The 14,065-nt window shown below is 38.2% G+C and overlaps 1 protein-coding gene across 6 annotated transcripts in view; it reads left to right on the top strand.

Moving 5' to 3' along the window:
- spock1 (SPARC (osteonectin), cwcv and kazal like domains proteoglycan 1) overlaps positions 1 to 14,065 on the top strand; it is a 294,145-nt gene that overhangs the window by 182,919 nt on the left and 97,161 nt on the right. The window lies entirely within an intron of this gene.

Genomic DNA, 14,065 nt, shown 5'->3' with positions numbered 1-14,065 from the left:
CTGACCAGCTCTTGAGATTAAAATCTTTATAATTTATTGAAATAAACCAAGTTTGAAAACCATATTAATGCACAATCACCTAGAGAGAGGTAACATGATCGAAGGAGGATTTTATTATCCCATTAAAATCTATTTGAGATGTTTATTTTGTTTTCATCAGAAGCCGACAGTGAAATGAGACCGAGAGATGAGATGGCAGAACTCATGAAGCAGTGATCCATCCCTCTCATAATTAGCATTGCGCCGTCTGGTCTACAACAGGCCAAGTCTTGGCCTAGTTTCACGGCGCAGAGAAAATCCCACGTGGCATCGTCACACGAGGACAAAGACGTTATCTACATAAGACATGGCAGGAAAAATATGAACCGCTGCAAATCTTTGCAAGGTTCGCTGCGTTTGCCACAAGCCTCAATTTAAATGAAAGTCATAGATACAGTTTGAAGTGCTGTCATGTGAGAATTCAGCACAGAAATACTGTATGTTTAATATTAAGTGATTCATCTCCGTTAGCGTTCACATCTGACCCGATGGAAGACTTTTCTTATCGCAAGATTCTCCGGGAATCAAATCAAAGGCTGTGAACTGCTGTAGTGAATCTGTTCAGTGGAAAATGCAAGATAAACTTGACCAAATGTTTTATATTTATTAGTCGACCTCAACATTTTAAACAATATCTACAATCAAAAATGACTTCTGCTACTTCTTCAAACAACTTATTTAAAATGAGTTGAACCAATATAATTTTCTAAGGTTTTCATACCATTGGGATGTGAAAATAAGGAATATGCCCACCATATCTAGGGATTCCCCCAACCACCACCCCCCCTTAAATAAATCCCCAAATTACGAAATATGTTCATTTTTAGCTGTTTCATTGTAAATAAACAGTTAAATGGTCAGTAATATGTTTTAAAATTATTATCGACAAAAGAAAAATAATATACACATTAGCAGCAAATACATTGGCAAACAGTTAAAATTAATAGCTATTATAATGAAACAGAATCAAGCTATCAACCTCATTAGCCGTTTCTCCACTGTATAACTTACACATTCTGATTAAAGAGCAACAAATGAATCTCGCATTTAATAAGATTTATTTATTACATTAAATAAGAGGTGTCACTTTAAAAATGCACATATCTAATGTTATAATGAAAGCATTTGACTGCTTTCCTAACTGTTTATGCTCATTTAAGACGAAATTAGTTGTGTTTGGAAAACAAAAAACAAAAAGAAAAAGATCGACATCCTTATATGTTATTATTATTAATTATGTGTGTATGTCTGTTTAAACACGCACCCAAACGTCAGACTTTCTCTCCGCTTGAAATCGCGTATACAGAATCCGTTTGGGAAACAGCATCTGTTTATCAGTATGGAGCGCGTCAGCTGACAGTCATGCACCATTACGTTATATGACAGTTTTGAGGATTGTATAGGATGGGCGACGGCACCTGTAATCAAAATGAAAGGGAATTGCGCCGTTTTTAATATTTATTTATAAGAGATTTCATTCCTAAACAAAGCAAAAGCACAGAAGGCTCACGTTTTAGAGCAAGGGGCGACCCCTGGTGGTTCGGCGGTATGGGTTGCGTATAGGGAGGCTCGGCTGTTCAGAGAAAGACTGAAAATACGGGAGAAATACGGGAAAATACCTTTACGGGATGATAGCGGGATAGAACAGTAAAATATGGGAGAATCCCGAGAAAAACGGGAGGGTTGACAGCTATGAAGGTTTTTTGGGGTCAACTTAATTGTTTTAATTAAGTTTCAATCCACTTATTTGTAAAAACGATTAAGTTAACTCATTATATTTGTGTTGTGACAACATGAAGAGATTGTGTGGAAACCCGCATTTTGTACATTGTGATATGATTACCGGTCAATTTTAAAAATACATCATAAACATATTTTATTGTTACAATTTAAGGACAATTTCAAACTCCCATGCAAATTGCTGGTTCAATCCCAGCTCAGACCGGGCTGGGTACAGTAGGACCAGTGGGGCCTTGTCCGAAATGGGAGTGAGGTTTGGGGGTGGGGGGGTTGTAACGGAGGTCAGCTAGTGCTCTAGCAACTGACGCTAGATGCCATGGTCTTTAGCCTCCTTGTTAAAGCAACGAACTCCCAAACAAAGAATCTCCAGTTTGATCCTAGCTCAGACCGGGTTGTGTACTGTAGGACTTCTGGGTTACACTTAGGGGCTTGTCTGGGATGGGAGTGAGTTTTTGGGGTGGTGAGTATAACAGAGGCCAGCTAGCAAAGTGCTATGCAGGTAAATCTCACTACGCTGACCTTAAAAATAGCTCTAGCAACTGACGCTAGATGTCATGGTCTTTAGCCTCCTTGTTAGCGCAGTCGACTCCCTTGCAAAGAATCGTAGGCTTGTTCCCAGTTCAGAACGGGTTGGGTGCAGTAGGACTAGTGGGTTAGGTATTGTGTTTGGTTTCTTTTTTCCCTTTTCTGCAAACATTGACAAACTTTATGATTCTTAAATATGGACAAGACCATGTATTTATTACTTTGAATAAAATAAATATTGTAATTATTTCAAATGATTGACTATAATGTAAATTTGTTCATGTGTCTGTCTATATGAAGAGATATTTACAGTCAGTCAATTTTGTCAGTTGTCTTGCTTTAGTCAGATATATCAGAAAGTTAACTTCAGAGCCGACTGTGTGTCAAAGAAAGAAAAACGAGCAGGTTGGTCATTGGGTCTGTAACCTCTTGACCAATCAGATGGCACTAATTAGCCCTGCAGCATTCATCCGCTTTCACTTTCTTGATTTTTTTTGGTTGTGGTGAATAGAAAGTAGAGTAATTGGCCATGCGTGTGCTCTGGGTTTGTTGCCTGCTGATGATCAATACTGCAGAAGTTCTGATTGGCCTTTCTCTCAATCTCGCCACCTCTGATTGGTCTCCGAGGGCCGATCATTGATTCTGATGCCCGACACATCGGCATGTGGGGTTGGATGTAGAAATGCTCTTGAATAAATGGATTTTTGTAACTGTATTCCTCTCGCTGTAATTAATTGGCTGGCCATAATTAACTGCTTTGTGATATGCTACTTTGGAGGTCAGACTTTAAAGGAATAGTTCTGTCTTTTTTTAAAGCAAGAAATTCTAGCAAAGTTCATATTATTGTTTATGCTCTTCTGAGCTGTGTGATTTGAATATTTCAATTTAAAATATAGCGTCAAGCAGTAATTATCAGAGTTCAAGCGGTTTAAGGCCAATACAGTTGGTGTTTTTGTAAAAATGTATTATTTTCCTGTTATTAATTTGTAACTAATTTAAAGCACTACAAAAGAACTCAAATTCAGGCTAACCACCTTAAAAAAGCTTTTTCCAAACTTTTATGGTAATATTGACCTATTGATTGAACATTTTTCAGCTTCTTTTGAACTGTTATATGCACTCCCCTGATTTACCAAAATGTGAAATGTGTGCTTACACACGTAAAATACGATATTTACACAGTGTTTTTTAAGACATTGTCTGCCAATTTTCTAGTCAGTCAGACAAAAAAGTCCCTCAATTATTGCTAATTTCATATTTTTTTCACATTGTAGCGCCACCATGTTGTCAATGGATGGTACTTTTTATTTTAGTGACCTCAGATCGGGCTCATACCAAGTTTAGTGGTAAAGTCTAGAAGGAATACAGCTGCGGCTGGAAGTTGACCAGAATTATTTATATTATTTCAACAATACAATTACTGTACGACAATAACTGCAGTTTTTAAATAACTATATTGAGGGTTAGGTTTAGGGTTGGGGTAGATGTCAATAAAATACATTGGTAACGCTTTATTTTGATGGTCCGTTTTAGTATTAGTAGACTGTCTGCTTAATATCTGCTGAAACTGCTCCTTCAACAGACATTTACTGACTATAAGAAACTTAGCAAGTACATCAACTTACACTAACCCCAACCCTACAGTCTACTTATAATCTAATGAGAATTAGTTACAATGTAACTTAAATTCAACAAACGGACCATCAAAATAAAGTGTGACCAATTCAGTTGATTGGACATGATTTGAGAAGGCATGCATCTGTCTATATAAAGCCCCAGGGTTGACAATGCATTCCAAAGCACAAACCAAGCATGAAGACAAAGGAATTGACTGTAGACCTCCGAGACAGGATTGTCTCGAGGCACAAGGCTGGGGAAGGTTACAGAAAAAATTCTGCTGCTCTGAAAGTTCCAATGAGCACAGCGGCCTCCATCATCCGTAAGTCAAAGATGTTTGGAACCACCAGGACTCTTCCTAGAGCTGACCGGCCATCTAAGCTGAGTGAAGAAGGGCCTTAGTCAGGGTGGCTATTAATAACCTAATGGTCACTTTGTCTGAGCTCCAGCGTTCTTCTGTGGAGGGAAGAGAACCTAAAAGAAAGACAACCATCTGTGCAGCAATCCACCAATCAGGCCTGTATGGTAGAGTGGCCAGACGGAAGCACCGTCCCGCCTGGAGTTTGCCAAAAGGCATCTGAAGGACTCTCAGACCATAAGAAACACAATTCTCTGGTCTGATGAGACTTAAAATGAACTCTTTGGAGTGATCCCCAGGATTTACATTTGGAGAAAACCAGGCACCGCTCATCCCCAGGCTAATCCCCAGCATGGTGGTGGCAGCATCATGCTGTGGGGATGTTTTTCAGCAGCAGGAACTGGAAGACTAGTCAGGATAGAGGGAAAGAGAAATGCAGTAATGTACAGAGACATCCTGAATGAAGACCTGCTTCAGAGTGCTCTCGACCTCAGACTGGGGCGACGGTTCGTCTTCCAGCAGGACAATAACCCAAAGCACGCCGCCAAAATATCAATGGAGTGACTTCACAACAACTTGGTGAATGTCCTTGAGTGGCCCAAACCTAAATCCTTTTGAACATCTCTATAGAGATATGAAAATGGCTGAACAACGTCGCTTCTCATCCAATCTGAAAGAGCTTGTGAGGAGCTGCAAAGAGGAATGGAAAAAATTCCCAAGACAGGTGTGCCAAGCTTGTGGCATCATATTCAAAAAGACTTGAGGCTGTTATCGCTGCCAGGGGTGCATCAACAAAGTATTGAGCAAAGGCTGTGAATACTGATGTAGAAGTGATTTTTCAGCTTTTTTATTTTTAATAAATTTGCAACAATTTCAAAAACTTTTTTTTTCACATCATCATTATGCGGGATTGTGTGTAGAATTTTGAGGAAATAAATTAATTTAATCCATTTTGGAATAAGGCTGTAACATTTTTTTTTAAATGTGGAAAAAGTGAAGTGCTATGAATACTTTCTGAATACACCATAACCTTTTAATTTTTACAAATTTCAGTGGATTGAACATAAAACAATTAAGTTGCCACAATAAAAACTCAAACATTGTATTATTTCAGCTAATTTTAAATAAGTAGTTTAAACAAACCGCAAATTTATTTTTTCAGTGTATGCTCTTGTGTGTTTTTAAAGGAGAAAGAGATGCAAATCAGCTGACAATCAAAGAACTGATGTTACCTACAATGCACAACAAATAGAGTACTTGCAGAACCCTTTCAGTGAAGAGTTCTTAAGAGTCTTTATATCTGATTTTGATAACCCAAAGAGCCCTTCTCCATCATCAAAAACCTTTTGTGAAATCAAAAGGTCCAAAAAAACCATTGATGCCAGTGAAGAACCTTTATTTGTAGGAGTGATTGAGTGCTGATGTGGCTGCAATGCTGTTGTTTTGCTCAGGTCCAGGCCGCAGATGTTGTGTTAAATGATACATTTGATAAAAGGTCTGTGCTTTGACTCAGTGCATCAGCTGCAGTCCTGGACGTCTGTGTTTTCTTTGTGTCTTTCTTTCCGTCTGAAGATGAGAGCTGCGTCCTGACAGCTTTTCATGCAAACATCCATCAAATCTGTTGACTTGAAGTCAGGCTCTTGCTTCAGTGATTGATGCAGTGCAGAATCCATATTCAGATATAACTCTGTTTACCTGCATGTGTTGTTGTGTTCATGACAAACACTGCAGCGAACATACACTGCCTGTTTAAAGTCTTGTTGTCGATCTCAGTTGTAAGAGCAACACATAATTGCTTGATTTCTAGTTGATCATTTGGAAAAGTGGCAGAAGGTGGATTTTTCTACTGAATCATCTGTTGAACTGCATCCCAATCATCACAAATACTGCTGAAGACCTACTGGAACCAGCATGGACTCAAGATTCTCAGACAAATCAGTCAAGTTCGGTGAAGAAAAGATCATGGTTTGGGGTTACATTCAGTTTGGGGGCGTGTGAGAGATCTGCAGAGTGGATGACAACATCAACAGCCTGAGGTATCAAGACATTGTCACGTTAAACGTGATAAAAACAGAACAAAAACAGGAACAAAAAGGGTGTGGATCCAAATGCAGGTTTGATATTAAATAGTGCGGTAACAATGAACAAAATCCAAAGTGCAAAGTAACAAAATAACATACAAACAACAAAACTAAAAACTAAAACAGATTAAACACGAACTAGACTTAAGCAAGATACAAGAGCGAGATCAAGAACAACATACCAGAGCTGACAAGATAGACAAACGACGCCATGACAAACAGTGGTGGAATGGTTGTATAAATAGTCCAGATAATCAACGGTAACACAAAACAGATGTGATGGCAGGTCAGTGTATATGTTCCGGTGTATGTGCGTGGTATGCATGGAAATGTAGTCTTTCCTGGGACGCTGTAGTTCCTACAAAGTCCTAGTGCACTACAGCGCCCTCAGGTGGTCACAGATGGATGTGACAGACATTTGTGCTGCCCATTACATTACAAACCACAGGAGAGGGCAAATTCTTCTGCAGGATAGCGCTTCTGCTCATACTTCAGCCTCTACATCAAAGCTCCTGAAAGCAAAGAAGCTCAAGCTGCTCCAGGATTGGCCAGCCCAGTCACCAGACATGAACATTATTGAGCATGTCTGGGGTCAGATGAAGGAGGAGGCATTGAAGATGAATCCAAAGAGTCTTGATGAACTCTGGGAGTCCTGCAAGAACACTTTCTTTGCCATTCTAGATGACTTTATTAATCAGTGATTTGAGTCATTGCAGAGATGTATGGATGCAGTCCTCCAAGCTATTTGTTTCAAGCAATATGTTTCCAAGCTATACTCCAAGCAATATGTTTCTGATATTGTCAGAAACAATATCCATTCAGTTTTCACTGCAGCATGACTTTATATTCTATACTGGACATTATTAAGTGACAAGACTTTTGTCTAAGCGAAGTGAGACCGTACTGTCTTAATTAAATCATTAAATAATCAAGGCATGGACAAATTATATTTTGGTAAAATAACCGTAATCTAGAGGCCTTTCATATAAACCACTTCTGATACCAAATGATCAACTAGAAGTCAAGTTAATATTTGTTGTTCCTAAAACTAGTTGACAAGACTTTTGTCAGGTAGTGTATACAATGTGTCAGCTCAGATTAGAAAAAAAAGCTATATTTAGAGTGTTTTAGTGCAGTTAATTTGTGGAGTAATTGATCTAACTATTGGTTCATTATTCAGTTGTCACATATTATAAGCATATACTGACTATAACCAGTAGGAGTGGCTTAAACATCTCAAGCCAGTCAATATTTCTAAGCGTCATGCACAGCTTCCAGTCAGACAGTCATTGAAGGTCGAATCAACACAAACTACAGTATACTAGGCTTATGTAGACTATGCTCATACTTATATATACTTATACTCAGACAAATACCAAATACACATTCATTTGAGAATCAAAAGCGGAGGTTGTATTTTTAAATTTGTTTTACTTTTATAAATATGACACAGCTACGCAGTGACCAGTAGGTAGTGCTGTCGCCTCGCATCAAGAAGGTCGCTGGTTTGAGCCTCTGCTGGTTCAGTTGGCAATTCTGTGTGGAGTTTGCATGTTCTCCCCGCATTCGCGTGGGTTTCCTCCAGGTGCTCCGGTTTCCCCTACAGTCCAAACCATGTGGTGCAGGTGAATTGGGTAAGCTAAACTGTCTGTATGTATGTGAGTAAAGGAGAGTGTGTGGGTGTTCCCTGTGATGGGCATCTGCTGTGTAAAACATATGCTGTATAAGTTGGTGGTTCATTCCACTGTGGCGACCCCTGATTAATAAAGTGACTAAGCTGAAAAGAAAAAGTGGACATAGATTATTTTAAAAATGAAAGCGGGGAAAACTCAGTTTATAAAAATAACCGTGTACGTGTGGGCATGCCCTGAGGTAGCGCTCTTTTCTTTTCGGCCCTTTATTAGTCTGGGGTCGCCACAGTGGAATGAACCACCAACTTATCCAGCACATGTTTTATACAGCGGATGTTCTTCCAGCGGCAACGCAGTACTGGGAAACACCCATACACTTCAATTTACACTCATACACTATGGACGATTTAGCCTAAGATTTAGCCAGGACCGGAACCAGCAACCTTCTTGCTGTGAAGCGAACTTGCTACCCACTGCGCCACTGTGCTGCCCATTGTTTAAATTCAGCCCATATAAATTGTTTGCAACTACTTAACTAAAAAAAAAAAAGGCAAATCAAATAAATACCTTTTTTTTTAAGCGTGCCCTGTATCTTGCTTTCTGATTGGCTGTAGGTCATCACCCATGTGTTTCAGTCAGAACTCATTTCTCACAGTGGTTCTCTCTGATTGCGTCTTTGATAATTGACATCACGTGGTTGTCGCTCATGTGAACGAGCAAAGATTTGCCTCAGATTTTAGGCATTTAACTGCAATTTCAAGAGTTCCCACTTAGATATGCTTGGCATTTATAGCAGGTTTGGCGTGCTGTCCTGGGAGAGAACCCTGAGCTCGGAGATATTTAAGCCCAGGGCTCCCGCCCGGTCAATAAGCATATCAGGGGATCCGAGATCAGGTAGGTCTCAATAGCGCCCCCTTTAGAAAAGGGAGGAGATAGGGTGGAAGGGGGGATTCTTCCAAAACGAAGATAGAGCAGTAAGGAGAAAATGATCCCTTTATAGTAAGCTAGGATCACTCTGATTGGATTATTACTCATTACAGATGAGTGGCCAGCAATGCTCAATCATATCACGTGCTCCTCTCGAAATTAGTTGATGAATCTTCGCTTCGCAAAACCTGTCGGCAAGCGAAAATCAGGGTTAAAACCGTGTAGTGTGAACTCAGCATAACACACACTGGGCTGTTAATGTAAAATGTTACCCTGAGCTGCTTGACTTGACTAGACTTCAGCACAGCAGGAGTGTTTATGAGATCTGTTCACAGCTATTGTGCGATCTCAGCTGGAGCTCAACCAAAGCGCTGCTGCTAATTGGTCAAACGCTGCATACCATTCAATAACAGGTCAGTTGACCGATAAAAGACTAAATCAGGCATGGTCAGAGCTTGCATAATGAATCTGATGACGTGATGTGAAGGGATTTCTGTGCGCGCGTGTGTGTGTGTGTGAGAGAGATCTGGTTGGTCAGTTTGGGGTGGAATTGATTTTCTTGGTTCAGTGTATCAATTTGCAAGAGAGACACTTGAAAACAAACAGCGTGCAATGCACACGCCGAAAACAAACCACAAAATCAATCAGGAGAGCGTATCTGAGAGAGACGGACAGAATGAAACGAAGAAGCGCAGAAGTGTGTGTGTGTGTGTCCAACACACAGATAAAAGGCGATTGTTTTAGATTCGCTGTCAAACTCAAGGGACTGTGACAGGAGCATTGCTCAGACATCGCTCGGAGCATTTCATAACTCACATGACTCAACAAAGTTGTCCGCTTGCTTTTGTTAACATTAACAGTGCTCATCAAGGGTTTCACGTAAGAGTCTTAGACGTTAATGAATCAGAAGGTACAGTACAGAGATACTACGCAAATTCCAGCAGTCTGCACAGAGCTGTGAATACAAACTGTTAGGATGGCATTTAGTAACCGCATGTGCCTATACACTGAACATTTCACTGAAGAAAACTTTTGATTAAGACCCAATTCACACTATTATCTACACGGCACTGCAAATGACTGTGATTTAGGTAGTAAAAAGACTGTAAAAATATTACAGTAAAAACCCAACACATGCTCAATCTGAAAACGTAGCCTTATATACGTTTCTGGAGCTATTGAACTATGTAGCCAGAGGTACGTATGGCTGCATTTCGTTTTTAAAACGAACACTATGGGGCGGTCTGATGCCTTTCCTATTCACGTTTACCAGCTGAGCAAAATGGGAGTGTTGGCAGGTATCGAGTCCAACAAAGAACAGTTCAAGAAAGCAGGTAAACAAAAAAGAAAAGCCACAAAGCAAAATCAACAAGTAAATAACAGGGTGAGAATGTGGTAAAATATACCACATTATAAGATTGAAAAAATAAGATTGAAAAAATAAGATTGAAAACACTGTTGGTTGGGTTTAGGGAAGGAGGAAGGTGAGTCAGTCAATCAGTCAGTCTGTTATTTAGTCAGTCAGTCAGTCAGTCATCAGCGGCCTCTGGTGGACCTATGAGAGAACAGCAGGTATGAATGGCACTGAAAAGAAATTTGAGATCTCAAAAGCATACACAACGGCCTCTGGTGGATTCATGAAAACAAAAACTGCAAAAAAAAAATTATATATATATATATATATATATATATATATATATATATATATATATATATATATATATATATATATATATATATATATATATATATATATAAACTTAGCTCCTGAGATGTATTTGGTGCTCTCCCAAAATGTATACAGAGGTAAGTTTTCAGAATGTGCCTGGGTTGTTAAAGTCTGTAACTTTGTTAACAGTAGATTTACTTAATATATGGTGAATAACCGTAAATGTACTTTTTGGAAAATTTCCTGCATGATGCTTTTTTTTTGACGCTTTCTTGGTTTGCTTTTGTCTGTGTAACAAAGTATTGGTCTATTAACATTTAACAAAATGAAAATGAGTTTTTTACTATAATAAAAAGGAATTTGAACTGGTAGCGGATTTTTAATGGTAAAGTACTGGCACCCACAGCTGCCGTATTTCTTTAATGTAAATTTTATGGATTTTTTTTCTAACTGGCTTATTATCTGCCTATTATTAAGAAATTGGCAGTATATTGGTACTTATAAAATACATAATCATATTGATCTTATAATACAGTACATCTCTAATCCTGGGTGGCACGGTGGTGCAGTGGTTAGCACTGTCGCCTCACAGCAAGAAGGTAGCTGGTTAGAATCCCAGCTTGGGATAGTTGGCATTTCTGTGTGGAGTTTGCATGTTCTCCTCTGGGTACTCTAGTTTTTTCCCCCCACAGTTTAAACACAGGCGCTAAGTGAAGTTTCAAAAGCTAATTTTGAGAGGAGCATGTGATATGATTGAGCGCAGCTGGTTGCTCATCTGTAATCAGTAATAATCCAATCAGATTGATCCAGGCTTACAATTAATGGATGGATTTTCCCTACTGCCCTATCTTTGTTTGGGCAGAATCCCCCCTTCCACCCCATCTCCTCCTTGTCGTCCCTTTTCTAAAGGGAGCTCTTGAGAAATACCTGATCTCGGACCCCCTTAAAATTTACCTTGAGCTCAATTATCTCCAAGCTCAGGGTTCGCTCCCGGGACAGCATGCCAAACCTGCTATAAATGCCACGCAATATCTAAGTGGGAACTCTTGAAAGGTGAATTGGATGAACTAAATTGGCTGTAGTGTATGAGCTTGTGTAAATACAAGAGAGTATGAGTGTTTCCCATTACCGGGTTGCAGCTATAAGGGCATCCGCTGCACAAAACATATGCTGGAATAGTCGGCGGTTCATTCCGCTGTTGCGACCCTTGAAAAATAAGGGACTGAGCTGAAGGAAAATGTATGAATGACATCCCTAATCTTACCTACTGTAATGCCTAAATCCAACTCTACTACCTCCATAATTGTTAATAAGCAGCAAATTAGCAGTCTATGAAGGAAAAGTCATTGTTAAGGTGAGAATTGTACCTCAAAATAAAGTGTGACCAAAACCTTACACGTTAAAACCCATTTTCTAAAGTTTTCCTCTCTGTTAATGAATGTCTAAAACACATGAAAAGTTATCTTTAGTAGTTTCAATGCTCTGTATATAGAATTGCTGATGAGCTTCTCTTCTGAACAGCAGTAGGAGACATATGTGAGATCACTGAGGTCTGGAGAATCTGAGGAGACGTATGCAAAACTCTACGTTTAATCTCGACTCTCTCTAGTAGAGACAATTGAGATTTTAAAGAGATCTCATTTGTGATTTGTCTTTCCTCGGGGCGTACACAAACAGTTTCTCATTTCAGCTGTCTCGTTGTTAAAAAGACACACACACACACTCCCTCAGGGGAAGATCAGAGAGCAAACATGCAGGAAATTGGTTTGAGGTTTTATTTTGGCGGTGTTTCTGATAGTGGCCAGCTATTTGTTCTCTGGTTGACCCTATGTTCAGAAGGATGGACGGACTGAATGGAAGGAAAGGATAAAAATGAAAGAAATGTACAAAGGACATTGTTCCCGCAATGAATGGAGAAAAAAATCTGACACACACACACACACACACACACAGACAGTGGGCTGTGAATTGATTTGCCGTTTTATTCCCTTGTGACACAGACAGAGACAGGCAGCCACCAAAACTTTCTGTGTCATAAATAAAACAGAGAAAGAGATTGAGGCTGAATTCACCAAGCAGCTGCACAATTTCTGCACACAGTATTTCAAGAATTTGAGTCTTTTCTTTTCAACCTCACACAATCCTGCACTGGTGTCCTAATAATGCAGCGTGGCTATTTTTATTTTGTCTTTCTCATTATGGGGTCTCTTTATAAACTACCACTGTACAATTGCTCAGTCTATGTTTGTTAGTCAGACCCCCTAGTTTCACAATTTTTTTTTGTGAATTTTTTTTTTTTGCAAGATGAATTTTGTTGTGGTAATTCCCAGAAATTTTGCTGACAATTTTGCGAAAAATTATATATATATATGTATATATATATGTATATATGTGTATGTATGTATATATAAATATATGTATATATGTGTATGTATATATATATATATATATATATATATATATATATATATATATATATATATATATATATATATATATATATATATAGATATATGTATATATGTATGTATATATATATATATATATATATATATATATATATATATATATATATATATATATATATATATATATATATATATATATGTTATATGTATATATATATATATGTATATATATATATATATATATATATATATATATATATATATATATATATATATATATATAAATTATAAAAATAAAATTTTATAATTTTTTATATATATATATAATGAATATATAAATAGAAATTTTCAGACATTACATTGGATTTACAGTAGAAATAAACCGACTTTTCAGCCAATCATTCACAAAAATGATCAGCTGAAAATTTGATGCATCTCCACTGTAAATATTGAACATGCCATCTAAGGGCGTATGCCAGCTTACTTATTTTGCTGCATGATTCACTAAAATCCATACATCAGATTAAGGAGAAACTTTGATTTTAAACCCATTTATGCAATGCTGTTTGTTTGAATAAGTTTGTAGGAGCTATGGATTTGGTAAAAACAACAAGCCATTGAACTATGTTCGGAGAGTTGGCGGTTCATTCCATTGTGGCGACCCCTGATTAATAAAGGGACTAAGCCCAAACAAAATGAATGAATGAATGAATGAATGAATGAACAAGCAATTGAACTATCTTGGGAAAGTTGGCGGTTCATTCCACTGTGGCGACCCCTGATTAATAAAGGAACTAAGCCCAAACAAAATGAATAAATGAATGAATGAATGAATGAATGAATGAACAAGCCATTGAACTATGTTGGGAAAGTTGGCGGCTCATTCCACTGTGGCGACCCCTAATTAATAAAGGGACTAAGCCAAAAAATAAAAATAAAATTTATGAATAAATGAACAAGCCATTGAACTATGTTGGGAAAGTTGTCAGTTCATTCCACTGTGGTGACCCCTGATTAATAAAGGGACTGAGCCAAAAACAAATGAATGAATGAATGAACAAGCCATTGAA

The sequence above is a fragment of the Danio rerio genome, chromosome 14 (assembly GCF_049306965.1).
Source record: "Danio rerio strain Tuebingen ecotype United States chromosome 14, GRCz12tu, whole genome shotgun sequence".
Taxonomy (NCBI): domain Eukaryota; kingdom Metazoa; phylum Chordata; class Actinopteri; order Cypriniformes; family Danionidae; genus Danio; species Danio rerio.
Note: the sequence above shows the minus strand (reverse complement) of the source record. Positions and strands in the feature narration are given on the sequence as shown.